Consider the following 14,599-nt stretch of genomic DNA (forward strand, 5'->3'; position numbering starts at 1 on the left):
GAGGAACTGGTACTCGGCTTTGAACTGGGTACCATCTTTTCCTTCGATCAAATGAGCCACCAATTCGTGACCCATTTTGTCAGCAGCCGACGCCCCCGGAAGGGTTCGGAGTCCCTCATCAACATCAAGCAGAGGGAAGGGGAGTCCATTCGGGCCTACATCAACCGTTTCAACGTCGCGGCGTTGGAGGTCCGGAACTTGGACCCAATCAGTCGCAATGGCCGCCCTGAAGGGTGGCCTTCAGAAGAATGACCTTTTGTTCTCCCTGGAGAAGAAGTACCCTAGGAATTTTGCTGATTTGCTAGCTCGGGCTGAAGGATACGCCCGAGCGGAAGAATCCTTCAAAATGAAGGATGAAGAGACAGCGAGGGAGCGGCAAGCAGGAGGCTCGAGTAAGCCCGCAATTGAAAAAAGGCCGAGGGAAGCCCGACCGCGTTCTCGATCCCCTCCTGGGCACAAACGCGCCCATACTCCACCCCGGGTGCGCAGGCAGAGAAGTCCGGATCGCGGGATTCGGCGAGGTTCCCCACCAGGGAGATTCCGCAACTACGCCCCTCTCAATGCCTCGAAGGCCCAGGTACTGATGGAGGTCAGGGAGCAGCTCCCTAGACCGGAGAGGATGCGCACACACCCCAGGAAGCGCAACCCCAACAAGTTCTGCCTCTACCACCGCGACCACGGCCACGACACAGAGGAATGCATCCAGCTCCGGGATGAGATCGAGGAGCTCATTCGACGAGGTCGACTCGACAGGTTCATCCGACGCAGACCTGAGGGTAGAGGAGATCGGCCAAGGGCCCTTCCGCAGCCTGAACCGCCAAGAAGGGAGGAGCAACCTGGAGACCGACCCCCCATCGGGACCATCGACTCCATCACCGGAGGGCCTCAAGGAGGAGCAGGCCTCCCGCAACCATGGAACTCGAAAAATCTGTAAATGTATCACTTACGATTTCACCTTGAATCTAAATTTCTTTCTACTTAACGATTTGTCACGACTGGATATGACTCCTCCAAACGCCTGAAACAAAGGTATGTTAGGAACTGGGGGAGAACCCTATCCTAACATACCTAACATGAAAGTTCAACTATCTCAAAATCGGATGGGGGGAGAGGCCTTACAGCGCCCTAATGTGCCCCCACAGCCATGTCAGGAACAGGAGGAGAACCTCGTCCTGACATGAGCAAAGTCAAAGGCCCGGTTCTTTTAGACCGGATGGGGGGAGAGGCCTTACAGCGCCCTAATGTGCCCCCACAGCCATGTCAGGAACAGGAGGAGAACCTCGTCCTGACATGAGCAAAGTCAAAGGCCCGATTCTTTTAGACCGGATGGGGGGAGAGGCCTTACAGCGCCCTAATGTGCCCCCACAGCCATGTCAGGAACAGGAGGAGAACCTCGTCCTGACATGAGCAAAGTCAAAGGCCCAGTTCTTTTAGACCGGATGGGGGGAGAGGCCTTACAACACCCTAATGTGCCCCACAGCCATGTCAGGAACAGGAGAACCTCGTCCTGACATGAGCAAAGTCGAAGGCCCGGTTCTTTTAGATCGGATGGGGGAGAGGCCTTACAACGCCATAATGTGCCCCCACAGCCATGTCAGGAACAGGAGGAGAACCTCGTCCTGACATGAGCAAAGTCGAAGGCCCGATTCTTTTAGATCGGATGGGGGGAGAGGCCTTACAACGCCCTAATGTGCCCCCACAGCCATGTCAGGAACAGGAGGAGAACCTCGTCCTAACATGAGCAAAGTCGAAGGCCTGATTCTTTTAGACCGGATGGGGGGAGAGGCCTTACAGCGCCCTAACGCGCCCCCACAGCCAAGTCGGGAATGGGAGGAGAACCTCACCCTGACCTGAGCAAAGTAGAAGGCCCAGACTCCTACGGGAGCCGGGCTCCATCCACAACGCCTAGGAAGACTCCACCCGGACTCCTACAGGAGTCGGACTCCATCCACGATGCCCAGGAAGACTCCATCCGGACTCCTACGGGAGCCGGGCTCCGTCCACGACGCCCAAGAAGACTCCATCCGGACTCCTACGGGAGCCGGACTCCGTCCACGACGCCCAGGAAGACTCCACCCGGACTCCTACGGGAGCCGGGCTCCATCCACGACTTCTGCAGCAAGGAAGACTCCGCCCGCCCTGGCAATAACCCTTACATGCCCTCGCGGGAACGGGAGGAAAACCTCGCCCTGATGATAACGAAACCCGACCGTCCAACAAGATCGGATGAAGGGAAAAAGCCCCCTAGCGACACCTCCGTGCTCATATGCAACCCCGCGAAAGCGAAGGAAGGGTCCTCACTCGGAAAAGAGGAGAAAAATTAAAAAGGAAGGGTGACGAACCACGGTGGGAACAGATGAAGGACGAACCGCCCCAAAGACCTAAAGGACTTCGTTCCAACGGAGACGGAGAGTTCCTACCAAACACCCCTGACTTCTAAGAAGACTCCCGACACAGGTCAGGAAGACAGCGACATCCCCGAAGTAATGCGGAGTTCGGACCGTCAAGCTCGGGCTCACAGCCACGTACGACGAGGAACGCGAGCTAACGCATCGACGACTGGGCGTCTCTCCAACGACGTCTACATCGGATAAATCGAACGACAAGAAAAGTTCGACAGACGATAATTTAACACAACGCGCAGACGAGGTAACACAAAACATCCTTTTCGTTTCATTTCCATAATACACGCTACAAAGCCCGGAAGGCCAAGGAAAGAAAAGCAAAACGACAAAAAGGGAAGTAAATACATGAAAAGACAGAAGGACGAAAAGAGCGACAGAAATCCCTTCAACGGTTCCTCTTAGGGACTGGAGCTCATCAGAATCTCGGACGGAAGTAAGCTGAGCCCTGCTGGCCAGCTGCCTCTGGAGACGGGCGACTTCGTCGGCCGCCGCCCTGAGTCTCCCTTTATATTCCTCTACTTGTCTGCGCCAGCTGGCCCGATGCACGTCGTGGCTCACCTCGGCATCCTGAAGCTGCCGCTGAAGGTCGGAGACCTTCTTCGACCACTCCAGGTCGCCGTCAACCCGAGCCAAGAGCCGGGACGAACTTCCTTCCAGCTGGCCGATCTTCCCCTTCGCGGCTGACAGTTCCACCTTGAGGGCACTAATCCTGGCGGCCTGAGCCCAGATTCGGTCGCTGGCACTCTTCTTGCATTCCTCAAGCTCCTTCGCGAAATCCGCCTTCCTCCGGCTATACTCCATGATCCCCTTCACGTGGAGATTCCGAAAGTGGGTGGCTTCCGCAGTGGCTTCAGAATGACTTTCTCTCAATCTGTGGAGCTCGCCTTCCATCTTCTTCGACTTCTTTGTCAAGTGAAGGACCTCTTTCTTCAGCCGCTGGATCGTCGATTTCAGCGGGATCCCCAAGGGAAGGGAAAGTGCTTCCGCAGAACGCTGCCATCGGAAGGCGAAAGCATTAAAACACGACTCATTGCAGGAAGAAAAGCAGAGAGAAGAAGAGAAAGAGGGAGAAGCCGCCCACGACAAGAAATTCAACTTTATTGATCGGATGATTTTTGAAACAAGAAGGAAAAGAAAATTACGATGAAGTAAAAATACAAGGTCAGAGGTCTCAGACCTCGGGGGTGGGGGTTGGAGAACTCGGCGTCCCCGGCAAGGGAGCTGCAATAGTAGTAGTGGCTGGCGAGGGACCGGCCTCGTCTTCGGACTCCTCGTCTAGGAAGCTGAGGTCGAGCTCCGAAAATTTTCTGGCCACCTTCTCTTGGTAGAGCTCAAACCCCTTGATGAACGCCTCCTGACCGAATTGGACGTTCAGGTCCCTCATCTCCGTGGAAGCCTTGAATTCTTCTACCGCAAGGACTCTGGCCTCCGAGACCAAGACCGAAATTTGCTCAGCCAAGTTGGCGACCTCGGCCTCCGCCCTTCTCGCCGACTCCTCCAAGGTCTGCCTCTCCTCCTCCCGGGCCTGTCTCTCTCTTTCCAGGGCCTCTTGGAGGGCGGCTACTTCGGTCGTCTTCGCTTGGAGGCGAGCAACCTCGGCCTGACAGCGCTCCTCCACCTGGAGGATGTCCCTCCTCGCACGGTTCACCACCTCGATATTGACGAGGAGCTGGTGCCCAATCTGCAAGGGCAGCTAGGGAATCAGAACAAAGGCCGAGTAACCAGGTAAATAAAGATTTGCTTACCTCAAGGAAGGACCCCAAAGAGTCCCATGCTCGCTGTTCAGGATCGACGTGGTCGATCCTCTCGACGACGTCGGGCAGAATGCAGCCGTCGATCAACCGCCTGATCAAATCCCTGTCGTTGAAGGGATTCTCCGGTCCCTCTTCGGAGCAGAGGGACTCGTCGGCAGCAGTTCGGCGGCTACTCATCCTGCGGGCCACCGATTTCCTCTTCTTCCCCCTCTCGGCCACGGGCGCCTCCGTGGAGCTGACCCCCGAAATAGGGGCCCCAGCCGGCGGACTCCTCGAGGAGTCCCGGGGAGCCGTTGCCTCGGCATCCGAGGAAATGTTAATCGCTGGGGCCGCCTGGGCAGGCACGGCCAAGCTCGACTCCTCCGTCCTGGCCCTCTTCGTCGATCCGGAGGTTGCGACGCCCTTTCTCTTGTGAGCCCTGAGGCCCCTGGCAAGCATCCGCGCTGCTTCGGCGTCCATCCCTTAAAAAAAAAAAAAGAGAAGAAAAGAAAAGAGAAAGAAAGAAAGAAAGAAAGGAAGAAAGAAACAGAGGGGAAAAAGAGAGAGAAGGAAGAAGAGATAAAAAGGGAAAGAAAAAGAAGAAAGGCATGAAAAGAGAAGATAAAGGAAAAGATAAATACTCGCAGGATCCTGGGGGCTCAGGCCGATGTTGAAAAGAAATTGCTCCCTCAGAAGATTGGGAAGGGAAGGAGCGGAATAGGCAAGAAGCTTCCGGGCAGCCTGGAGGTCATCCTCCCCCAGACTAGGGGCCCGACGAACAGAATCCCTCAGAGAGCCCCAGGGGGCAGGCCCAGCCTCAGGGTCGGGCAGTGGACGAAGAGGTATTTCTCCTTCCAATTATGGATTGAAGAAGGGGCACCTTTCAGCAACCTCTTCTTACTGAACTGGGGGGAGAAGTACCATCAGTCCTTCGCCGAAGAATAGCGCTTGAAAGTATAGAAGTGCCTGAACAGGGAGAGGGACGGTTGGACCTCGACTACGTGACAAAGGGAGAGAAATCCTATCAAAAATCTAAAAGAATTCGGGGCCACAGAAGCCAGGGAGATGTCTAAGAAGCGGAAGAGGGCAACAACAAAGGAAGGAAGCGGAAGCCGGAGTCCGGCACGGAACGCTTCCTGATACAGACAAAAATGACCGGATGGGAGAGTGCTGGCTCGGTCAGAAGGGCCAGGCAGCTCCAGGTCGTACTCCGGAGGAACTCCATACTGAACCCTTATCAGAAGGAGTTCCTTCGGAATCAAGGAACATGGAATGGCGCCCGGTGCAAAAATCGGGCGGAGCCCAGCCCCGGACGTAGGTTCGTCTACAGAGTGAGGGGCCTGGGGGTTTGAAGCGGAGGAGCTCCCGGAACTGCAGGGAGCAGAGGAGCCGGATGACATTTCAGGTAGGTTTGAAGGAGAGCTCTAAAGATCCCTAAGAAGATGGACCGGATGAGGGGCGAGAGGTCACAGAAAACTAACTCGAAGGAATACAAAAAATAATGACAAAAAAGAAGTCCCTAAGTGGTGGGGAGAAGGTTGAAGGTGCCGGAACTAACCTAGACCGCTCTGAGGGACCAGAGGGACGAAGACAGGGACATTTTGGAGAGTGCCTACGGCTCGAGAAGATATCAACTGAATCAGGGCTCTCGAAGGGAAGGCAGACACTGTTAAAATTCTGAAGCAGGGTAAGGGCCCCAAAAGCGGGAGCGCGGGTTTAAATAGACCCTGGGATCCGACGCTATGATGATCGTGAATCCCCCCAGGCCAGCCCGCGCTCGACACATGCCCTACTCACCATGGCAGGCGGCTGAAAGCGGCTGACGGTTGGCAGGACTATTATTGCGTCGTACCTGGGCCAGTGTACCTGCAAAAATTTCGAAGAGTCCCTTCGTATCGCCTCGATTCGAAAAGACTTCAGCACGCGCACATTTAATGCCAAAATATCTGGAGACGGTCGTGTGCAGGATTCGAGGGGACAACTTCGGCTGCGCCAGTCTCTCTGTACTTCTTTCGTTCGAAATTCAAACTCGGAAGTAGGGGGACTGGTGTTGGGTATAAAATACCCTCAGCCGAAGTTCTCAGCAAGAAGCCAACTCCGCCCGGGCTCCTACGGGAGCCGGGCTCCATCGCCGACATCGACTACAGGACAACTCCACCCGGACTCCTATGGGAGCCGGGCTCCGTCGCCGACATCGACTACAGGATAACTCCGCCCGGACTCCTACGGGAGCCGGGCTCCGTCGCCGACATCGACTACAGGCCAACTCCGCCCGGACTCCTACGGGAGCCGGGCTCCGTCGCCGACATCGACTACAGGACAACTCCGTCCGGACTCCTACGGGAGCCGGGCTCCATCGCCGACATGGACTACAGGACAACTCCGCCCGGACTCCTACGGGAGCCAGGCTCCGTCGCCGACATCGACTACAGGACAACTCCGCCCGGACTCCTACGGGAGCCGGGCTCCGTCGCCGACATCGACTACAGGACAACTCCGCCCAGACTCCTACGGGAGCCGGGCTCCGTCACCGACATCGACTACAGGACAACTCCGCCCGGACTCTTACGGGAGTCGGGCTCCATCGCCGATATCGACTACAGGACAACTCCGCCCGGACTCCTACGGGAGCCGGGCTCCATCGCGGACATCGACTACAGGACAACTCCGCCCGGACTCCTACGGGAGCCGGGCTCCGTCGCCGACATCGACTACAGGACAACTCCGCCCGGACTCCTACGGGAGCCGGGCTCCGTCGCGGACATCGACTACAGGACAACTCCGCCCGGACTCCTACGGGAGCCGGGCTCCGTCGCCGACATCGACTACAGGACAACTCCGCCCGGACTCCTACGGGAGTCGGGCTCCGTCGCCAACCTCGACTGCCGGTAAGATCAGTCCGGACTCCTACGGGAGCTGGACTTCGCACCTGACTTTGATTGCAGGGGACTCCGCCCGGACTCCTATGGGAGTCGAGCTCCGCCCACGACTCCAACCTCAAGGGGGGCTCCGCCCGGACTCCCACGGGAGCCGGGCTCCGTCGCCAACTTCGACTGCCGGTAAGATCAGTCCGGACTCCTACGGGAGCCGGACTTCGCACCTGACTTTGATTGCAGGGGATTTCGCCCGGACTCCTACGGGAGCCGGGCTCCGCCTGCGACGTCAGCTCCAAGAGGACTCCACCCGGACTCCCACGGGAGCCGGACTCCGCCCACGACTCCAACCTCAAGGGGGACTCCGTCCGGACTCCCACGGGAGTCGGGCTCCGTCATCAGCTCCGACCGCTGCCGAACTTCAACCGACGGATCTGCACTCCCAAGCAGGCCACGATAACGGCCACGATCCTGCTCCACTTCTTAGGACGGATCCCGCGCAGCTCCATCACTCTCTGACAGACCGCAGTAACGATCACAGCACTGCTCCACTTCTTAGGACGGATCCCGCGCAGCTCCATCACTCCCTGACAGGCCGCAGTAACGGTCACAGCACTGCTCCACTTCCTATGACGGATCCCACACAGCGCCACTACTCCCTGACAGGCCACAATAACGGCCACGATCCTGCTCCACTTCCTGCGACGGATGCCGCGCGATTCTCCCATCCACTGGCAAGTCGCGACAACAGACGCCGCTCCACTCTCCGCGGCAGACTCCACGTGGCACACCCCGATGATAGCCACGGGTCCACTCCACTACTCTTCGCAGCAAACTCCGTCTAACCCTGGGCAGCCCGCTGCCAGACGATTACAGATGTCGCTATCAGGCTACTGCCCCCTTCACCTATAAAAGGGGTCCCAGATACGTTATTCTATAAGCTCTAATTCTTTACCTCAAAACTCTACTAAATTCTTCGTTCGAGCACTCCATTCTTGTTGAGGCAGAGAACTGACTTGAGCGTCGAAGGGTCATGCCGGAGCAACCCCACCTCCGGTTTAGACTTCCTTTGCAGGTTCCGGTGGCGACCGCGACTCCCTCGACTCCAGCTTCTCCGATGCAAGCGGATTTTTGCACCAACAGGAGTCTTCTTCTCCGACGAATCTTGATTGGAATGAGAGTCCTAGGACCATCGGGACCCTAGAGCTCTCTATAAATAAGTCTCCCCCCTTAAGACTTTCCATCGGCAATCTTCGAGCTCGATTTCTCCCTCTTTTCTTTGATTAAGGCCGCGATCACCCTTGCTTGTGCTCATCGAAAATTGAAGTCAAGACACCATCAGAGCTTGAGGTAAGCCCCTCTCCTCCTTCCTCTCTTCCTTCCCTCCTTCCCATGGCTTCGCGTACCCTCGTCGGCTGTCGGGTTCATCAAAAAATTCACAAAAAGCCAAGATCATGTTTTGCTCTGTTCGATCGAGCCATCTCCCTTCCTTTTTCGGCCACCAGCATCACCGTCCATGATGCCACACCTCTAGGTTTGGACCCCCACCTCTCTACCTATCTTCTTCGAAGGTCATGATCATTGATGATCGACCAATGATCGGAGAAAATTCAAGAAAATGGATTGGGTTCCCTATTTTCTGATTTTTTTCTAAATCTCCCGTCGGCCGAGCCTCACTGCCGGCGATCTCTTGCCCCCCACTGTCGGCTGCCACTGCCGGACCTCCCGCCATGCTGCCGCACCTCGTCGGAGCACGAGCCACCAAGTCCCACCTCATGTCCCTCCTCTGTTCGGCCATGAAGAGAAAGAAGAAAAGAAAAGAAAGAAGAAGGAAAAAAAAAGAAAAAAAAGAGAGAGTATTTTCTCTCTCTTCTCTCCTCCTCTTTCTCCCTCTTTTCTCTCTTTTTCTCACTTTCTCTCTCTAAAATTTTTTTCTTTCTTCTCTAAAATTTTTCTCTCCTACTCTCTCTGTTTCTCTATCTAACTACATCACAAATTCTAAGAAAAATTTGAGATGAAAATAAGATGATCTGGAATCGCTTCGAAACTCGTGCAGTAAGTTGGATCTAAGTCTGATTCTTATTCGAAATTTATAGCATCTGATTACAGTTAATCCATATTGAGTTACTTTGATATGATCTCTGATGATCTCGATCATGATTGCCTCTTTTGAAGGATACGAAGATTCTCTCTCCACTTTCTCTCTCTACTTTCTCTCTCATGATCGATTTTCTCTTTCTAAGAAGGTCTATGAATCCTGTACCGAGTCATATTTTCATCTTTCAGGAACTCATGTTGACTCTAACAAGATGACCCAAAGCCACTTTGATATTCGTGCTGTATGTCAACCTTATTTGACTATATCAAGCATTTTTAAATCTATTATTAATGAACCCTATTGATTGATCTTGACCTTAATTCGATCTGTGCTTCACGATTCCTTGATCAAGTCACTAAAATCTGACTCTCAGCTCAGAGATCCTGAATTATCCTGGTGTTTGGATGGTCCGACATATCCGATCAACAGTCCTCTTTTCTTATGATTTAATCTTATTATATTCATGAAATAGAAATTGATGATGATTTGATATTTTAAATAGGATTAGCTGATTCTTCTAACGAAGTTTAAAGATCTAAGATGAACGAGATAAGTAGATCTTACGCTCCTTATTTATTTTTAAATAATCATATTTTTCATGTAAAAATTTATTATTGATGAAATCATATTTTTCATAAAATAAGAATCAGCATATGTGATATGAAAAAATATATTTTATTATGAGCATTGATTTTATGAATATGTTTTATGAAAATAGTATGATTATAAAGTATGAATTTATTATTTTTTCATCTATGTATATATATATTTTAAAGAAAAAGACATAAAGATTTCAAAGGCTCTCAGATAGCTATGAACAAATCCCTTCGAAAGATCGATATCCAGAGCTAGCATCCACACGAAATATGGCCCCGTCAATGGATATAAAGTTGGCACACGAAATAAGAACTATGTCGATTAAGACCGATTAAGAAATATGACCCTGTCATGGGTATAATAGTGATCTTAACACGAATTCTATGAGCAATTTTTGAAACATGACATGAATATATGACAAGAATGATTTACGAAGCATGTTTATAAAATATTCATGATTTATGCATACATGATCAGTTTATGACTTATTTTATTATATATTGTATGAAATACTTTATTTTGTATTATCTGTTATTTTTTAAATAATATATTATCATGAAAAATTTATGCTTGATCCGATAAGGAAGCGTAGGTTCTACTTATTGGACTAGTGTAGCTCATTTTTTTTTTTTAATAGAGAAAAAAGTTAGGACCGATGAAGGATTTAAACTTGAAGATCTGCATAGTAAGCTTGAAAATTTGGTAGCGAAAGTTTAGTTTATTTTATGATCATAGATTTATAATTATTTAAAATATTGAGATTCGGATTGGTACTTGCTTTTGGATTTAGATGCTCTGAACCAATATTGGTTTAATTATTTGATGAATAATAAAATTGAATCTTTTATTTAATAAATTTTAGCTAATTATGATTGATTGGCTTTGTGTTATCGTGGGCCCCATCCCTCAGTAGCATGGACGTGTTATGTTTCGAATTTGAGACGTGACATTTTAGGTATATTTCATGAGACAAAGGTCTGAAGTTTTTACCATATTTAAGAAGTTCAAAGTACTTGTTGAGAAACAAAGTGACAGGTGTATCAAAATTTTGAGAAGTGATAGAGGCAAGGAATATACGTCAAATGAATTTGACAAATTTTGTGAAGATGAAGGCATGGAAAGGCAGCTGACAGTAGGCTATTCACCACAACAAATTGTGTTTGAGAAAGAAAGAACCAAATAGTCATGGAGATGGCCAAGTCCATGATATTTGAGAATGGACTACCGAAAAAATTTTGGAGAGAAGCTATAAACACGGTTGTATACTTGGTGAATAAAATTCCTACAAAAGCACTGGGTGGAAAGACTCCATTTGAAGCATGGAGTGGAAGAAAATCATTAGTCAATACTATAAGAAAAAAAAACTATTAGCAACGGCTAATTACCGTCGATTAGTCGTTGCTAATAGTCAGTTTGCCGTCGCTAATGCTATTAACATCGGCATCAATAAAAATTTAATGAAAATAATCTCATCGCTAATTACTATTATTAGTGACGATAAATCACCATCGCTAATAAAAGTAATTAGCGATGGTATTGACTATAAAGCTCCATCGCTAATAATTTTAATTTATTTCTTAATTAAGCTGTTAAAAAATTATTAATGATGATGATTTCGTCATTACTACCATCTCTAATAATTTTTTAATTTTTTATTAAAATTTAGAAACTATTAGCAACGACAGTTTCATCGCTAATACCGTCGCTAATAGTTTTTATTTTTTTAAAAATTTATAATTAAATATTTTAAAATCTATTTTAATCATAGTAACAAGTAATAATATTTTTTAAAATCTATTATAAATAAGATAACAATTATATAACATAATCATAAATATAAAATTAATTATATTATATTAAAAATATAAATTATATAATTTTACATATAGATACTGATTTACAAGTATCAAAATTGCATACATATCAACAAAAAAAATCATGTACGATCCTCCTCGTCGTCCTCCTCATCCTTCTTTTGCTCCTATACGTCCTCTCTAGTAGCTGGTGGATGAGAGCCGGATGTTCCAGCATTCTCTAATAAAATAAAATAAAATATTATTAATAAGTTTTGATATGAAAGCATATATGTCGATACGGAGATATATTTTGATATACTATTTTGATTCTCAAACAGATTGTTCCTACACATTCCATTTGATAATACAGAACTATAAATACCCCCAACCCATCGTTTGAATGGTTGGATTGAATTTTTACCGCCTATATCTTTTTTTTGAACTCAAGCCTAAACACGTGAAACTTTTAAATATAAAAATTTAAAATAAGTAAAAAAAATTAATAATAGACTTACATACTGTGATGGCTGTAACAACGAACCTAGCTGATCGTGTAGATGCTGATTTTGAAAAATTTCAATGATCGTAACATGGACGGCATCTCGAAAACTCTGAGATCACTGGCTCCAAAATCTTTATATGACCTACTCCACATGTGTGTTAGCCCACGTCTGGATCGTCGAGCCCTGAAAGAAGGACATCGATGAAAATTCTCGAACTGGTGGAGGGTCTGGAGGGTCGAAGTTGTGGCCAAATTCTGTGATCTGACTCCTACTAACCCCTCCGGTGGCCTTGAGCTATCCCTCGAGGTCAAAGAAAAACTGAGAGGATGGGTCCTCACTGTGTCGTGATACGAGATACTCCGTATAATCTGTATATACAGTTTAGATATTCATTAGTCCATATATATCAGTATATATAAAAACTTAATAAATAATATTTTCAATTGTTACCGTGATCTATCGAGAACAAGGATCTAAATAATCACCAATCCTTCTAGACTGGTTTGTGGCTTCCCATATCTGCAGTTGCCCTGATGCACGATCCAGCTACTGTGTCTATAATAAATAAATAATAAAATTAAATTAATTAAAAAATATATATGATTAATTCAATATAAAATTAATTTTAAGATAAAATTTTTATCAATCTGTCGGCTACAACATATGTGCCAACGGAGCCACCAATGTGCAGGATCAGATACTGCTGGACGGACCAATTCTGTCGTGCCCTCTGCCACCTACTAGAGTACTCCACTGGTCACAGAGGACCTCCTATATGTTTGCCTGCATCCAGTAATCTATATAAGACTTTCAATCTGATGGTGACTCAAAACTGGAGTATTCTATGGTGGACTGTCAAAGACTGTATAGCCCATCTTAAAACTTCATGTGGCCACCTCCTCGAAGGTCTAGTGGGTTCGGTGTAGGTCCACCGATGGGTCGACAGTGCAATGCTCCGATGGCTAGGTGTCTGAAGGGAGGAGGGGGTGAAGGGGAGGCAGCTGCGGGTTCGATCCAATAAGGGGAGGGGTGGGAGGAGAAGGAGGAGGTGGGGGGGGCCTGATCTGGCAAGGGGAGGAACAGTCCGATGAAAAGGGAGCGGCGGGGGTCCCGATCTGGCAAGAAGGGCAATCCGACAAGAAGAGGGCTCGGGAACACACAATCTGATGAGGGGATGCCTAATCGGAGGTGGGGACGGTGGCGCGGGGGCTAGGGGGAGGACGTCGAGGGGCTCCAGCGACACGGTGGGGAGAAGGGTGACCAAAGACAGGGAGAAGAGGGGAGGTAGAGGACGATCTGGCAAGAGGAGGGCTCGAGAACACACAATCCGATGAGGGATGTCGGATTGGAGGTGGGGACAATGGCGTGGTAGGGGAGAAAGGGGACCAGAGGTAGGGAGAAGAGGGGAGGCAGGAGAGAAGCGGGAAGGCAATCGAGGATCCAAGGGATTTTTAGGGCTGACTATTAGTGACGGCTAGTTTTCATCGTTAAAGCCATCGCTAATAGATATTTTTAAAATTTAAATTTATAGTGACGGCTTTGCCATTGCTAATAAGTATTTAAGCCAATGCTAATAAGTCTGCAGTATGGAGAAAAAATCTGAGAGAAAAAAATTTAAGATTATTAGTGACTAATTTACCATTGCTAATAAGGTAAATCAGTCGCTAATAATTTTAAAAATAAATTTAAAAAATAAAATTACTTGATTATTAAAGATGATAATTTACCACTGCTAATAAGATAACCTCATCGTTAATAATCTTAGAACCATATTAAAAAAATAAAATTATGTGGTTATTAGTGATGGTAAAATATCCTCGCTAATAAGATAACTCTGTTGCTAATAATTTTAAAATCAAATTAAAAAAAATACTCCTTATTAAAGACGCAACATGCCATCGCTAAAAGCCAAAACTGTCATTGCTAATATTTTTTTTTTACGATGATAAATTTGTTGGTCGCTATTCGTCATCAGTAAAAATTATTATTAGCAATAGTAAAATTATCGTCACTAATAGCCATTAGTAAAAAAATATTTTCTTATAGTACAAGCACTTGAAAGTATTTGGTTGCATGTGTTATGCTCAGGTTCCAAAAGAAAAGAGAACAAAGCTTGATGAGACAAGCGAGAAATATATTTTTATGGGCTATAGCAGCATGTCAAAAGGCTATAGACTGTATAATATCAAGACCAGCAAGATGATTATTAGCAGAGATATTATATTTTGTGAAAATTTAGTTTGAAATTGGGAGGAAGGCAAGGTTGAAGAAAAATTTGTTGTAGTCGCAATTATGCAGCAAAAGACGGACCAAGAAGAAGAAAGAGATGAAGAAACACCAAAATCTTCTCCAAATGCAGCCTCGGATTCATCTACACCAAGTTCTTCAACTTTGCCACTTAGAAAAATGAAGAATTTGAGTGATATTTATGCAAGATGTAATTTTTGCAATATGAAACCAGAAAGTTTTGAAGAGGTAATAAATGAAGAAACTTGGGTGAATGCAATGCAAGAAGAAATTGATGCTATCAAGAAGAACAAAACGTGGCAGCTTGTAGACAAGCCGAAAGGCAAAGAAGTGATTGGTGTCAAATG

This window comes from Elaeis guineensis, chromosome 4 (genome assembly GCF_000442705.2).
Source record: "Elaeis guineensis isolate ETL-2024a chromosome 4, EG11, whole genome shotgun sequence".
In the NCBI taxonomy this organism is placed as follows: domain Eukaryota; kingdom Viridiplantae; phylum Streptophyta; class Magnoliopsida; order Arecales; family Arecaceae; genus Elaeis; species Elaeis guineensis.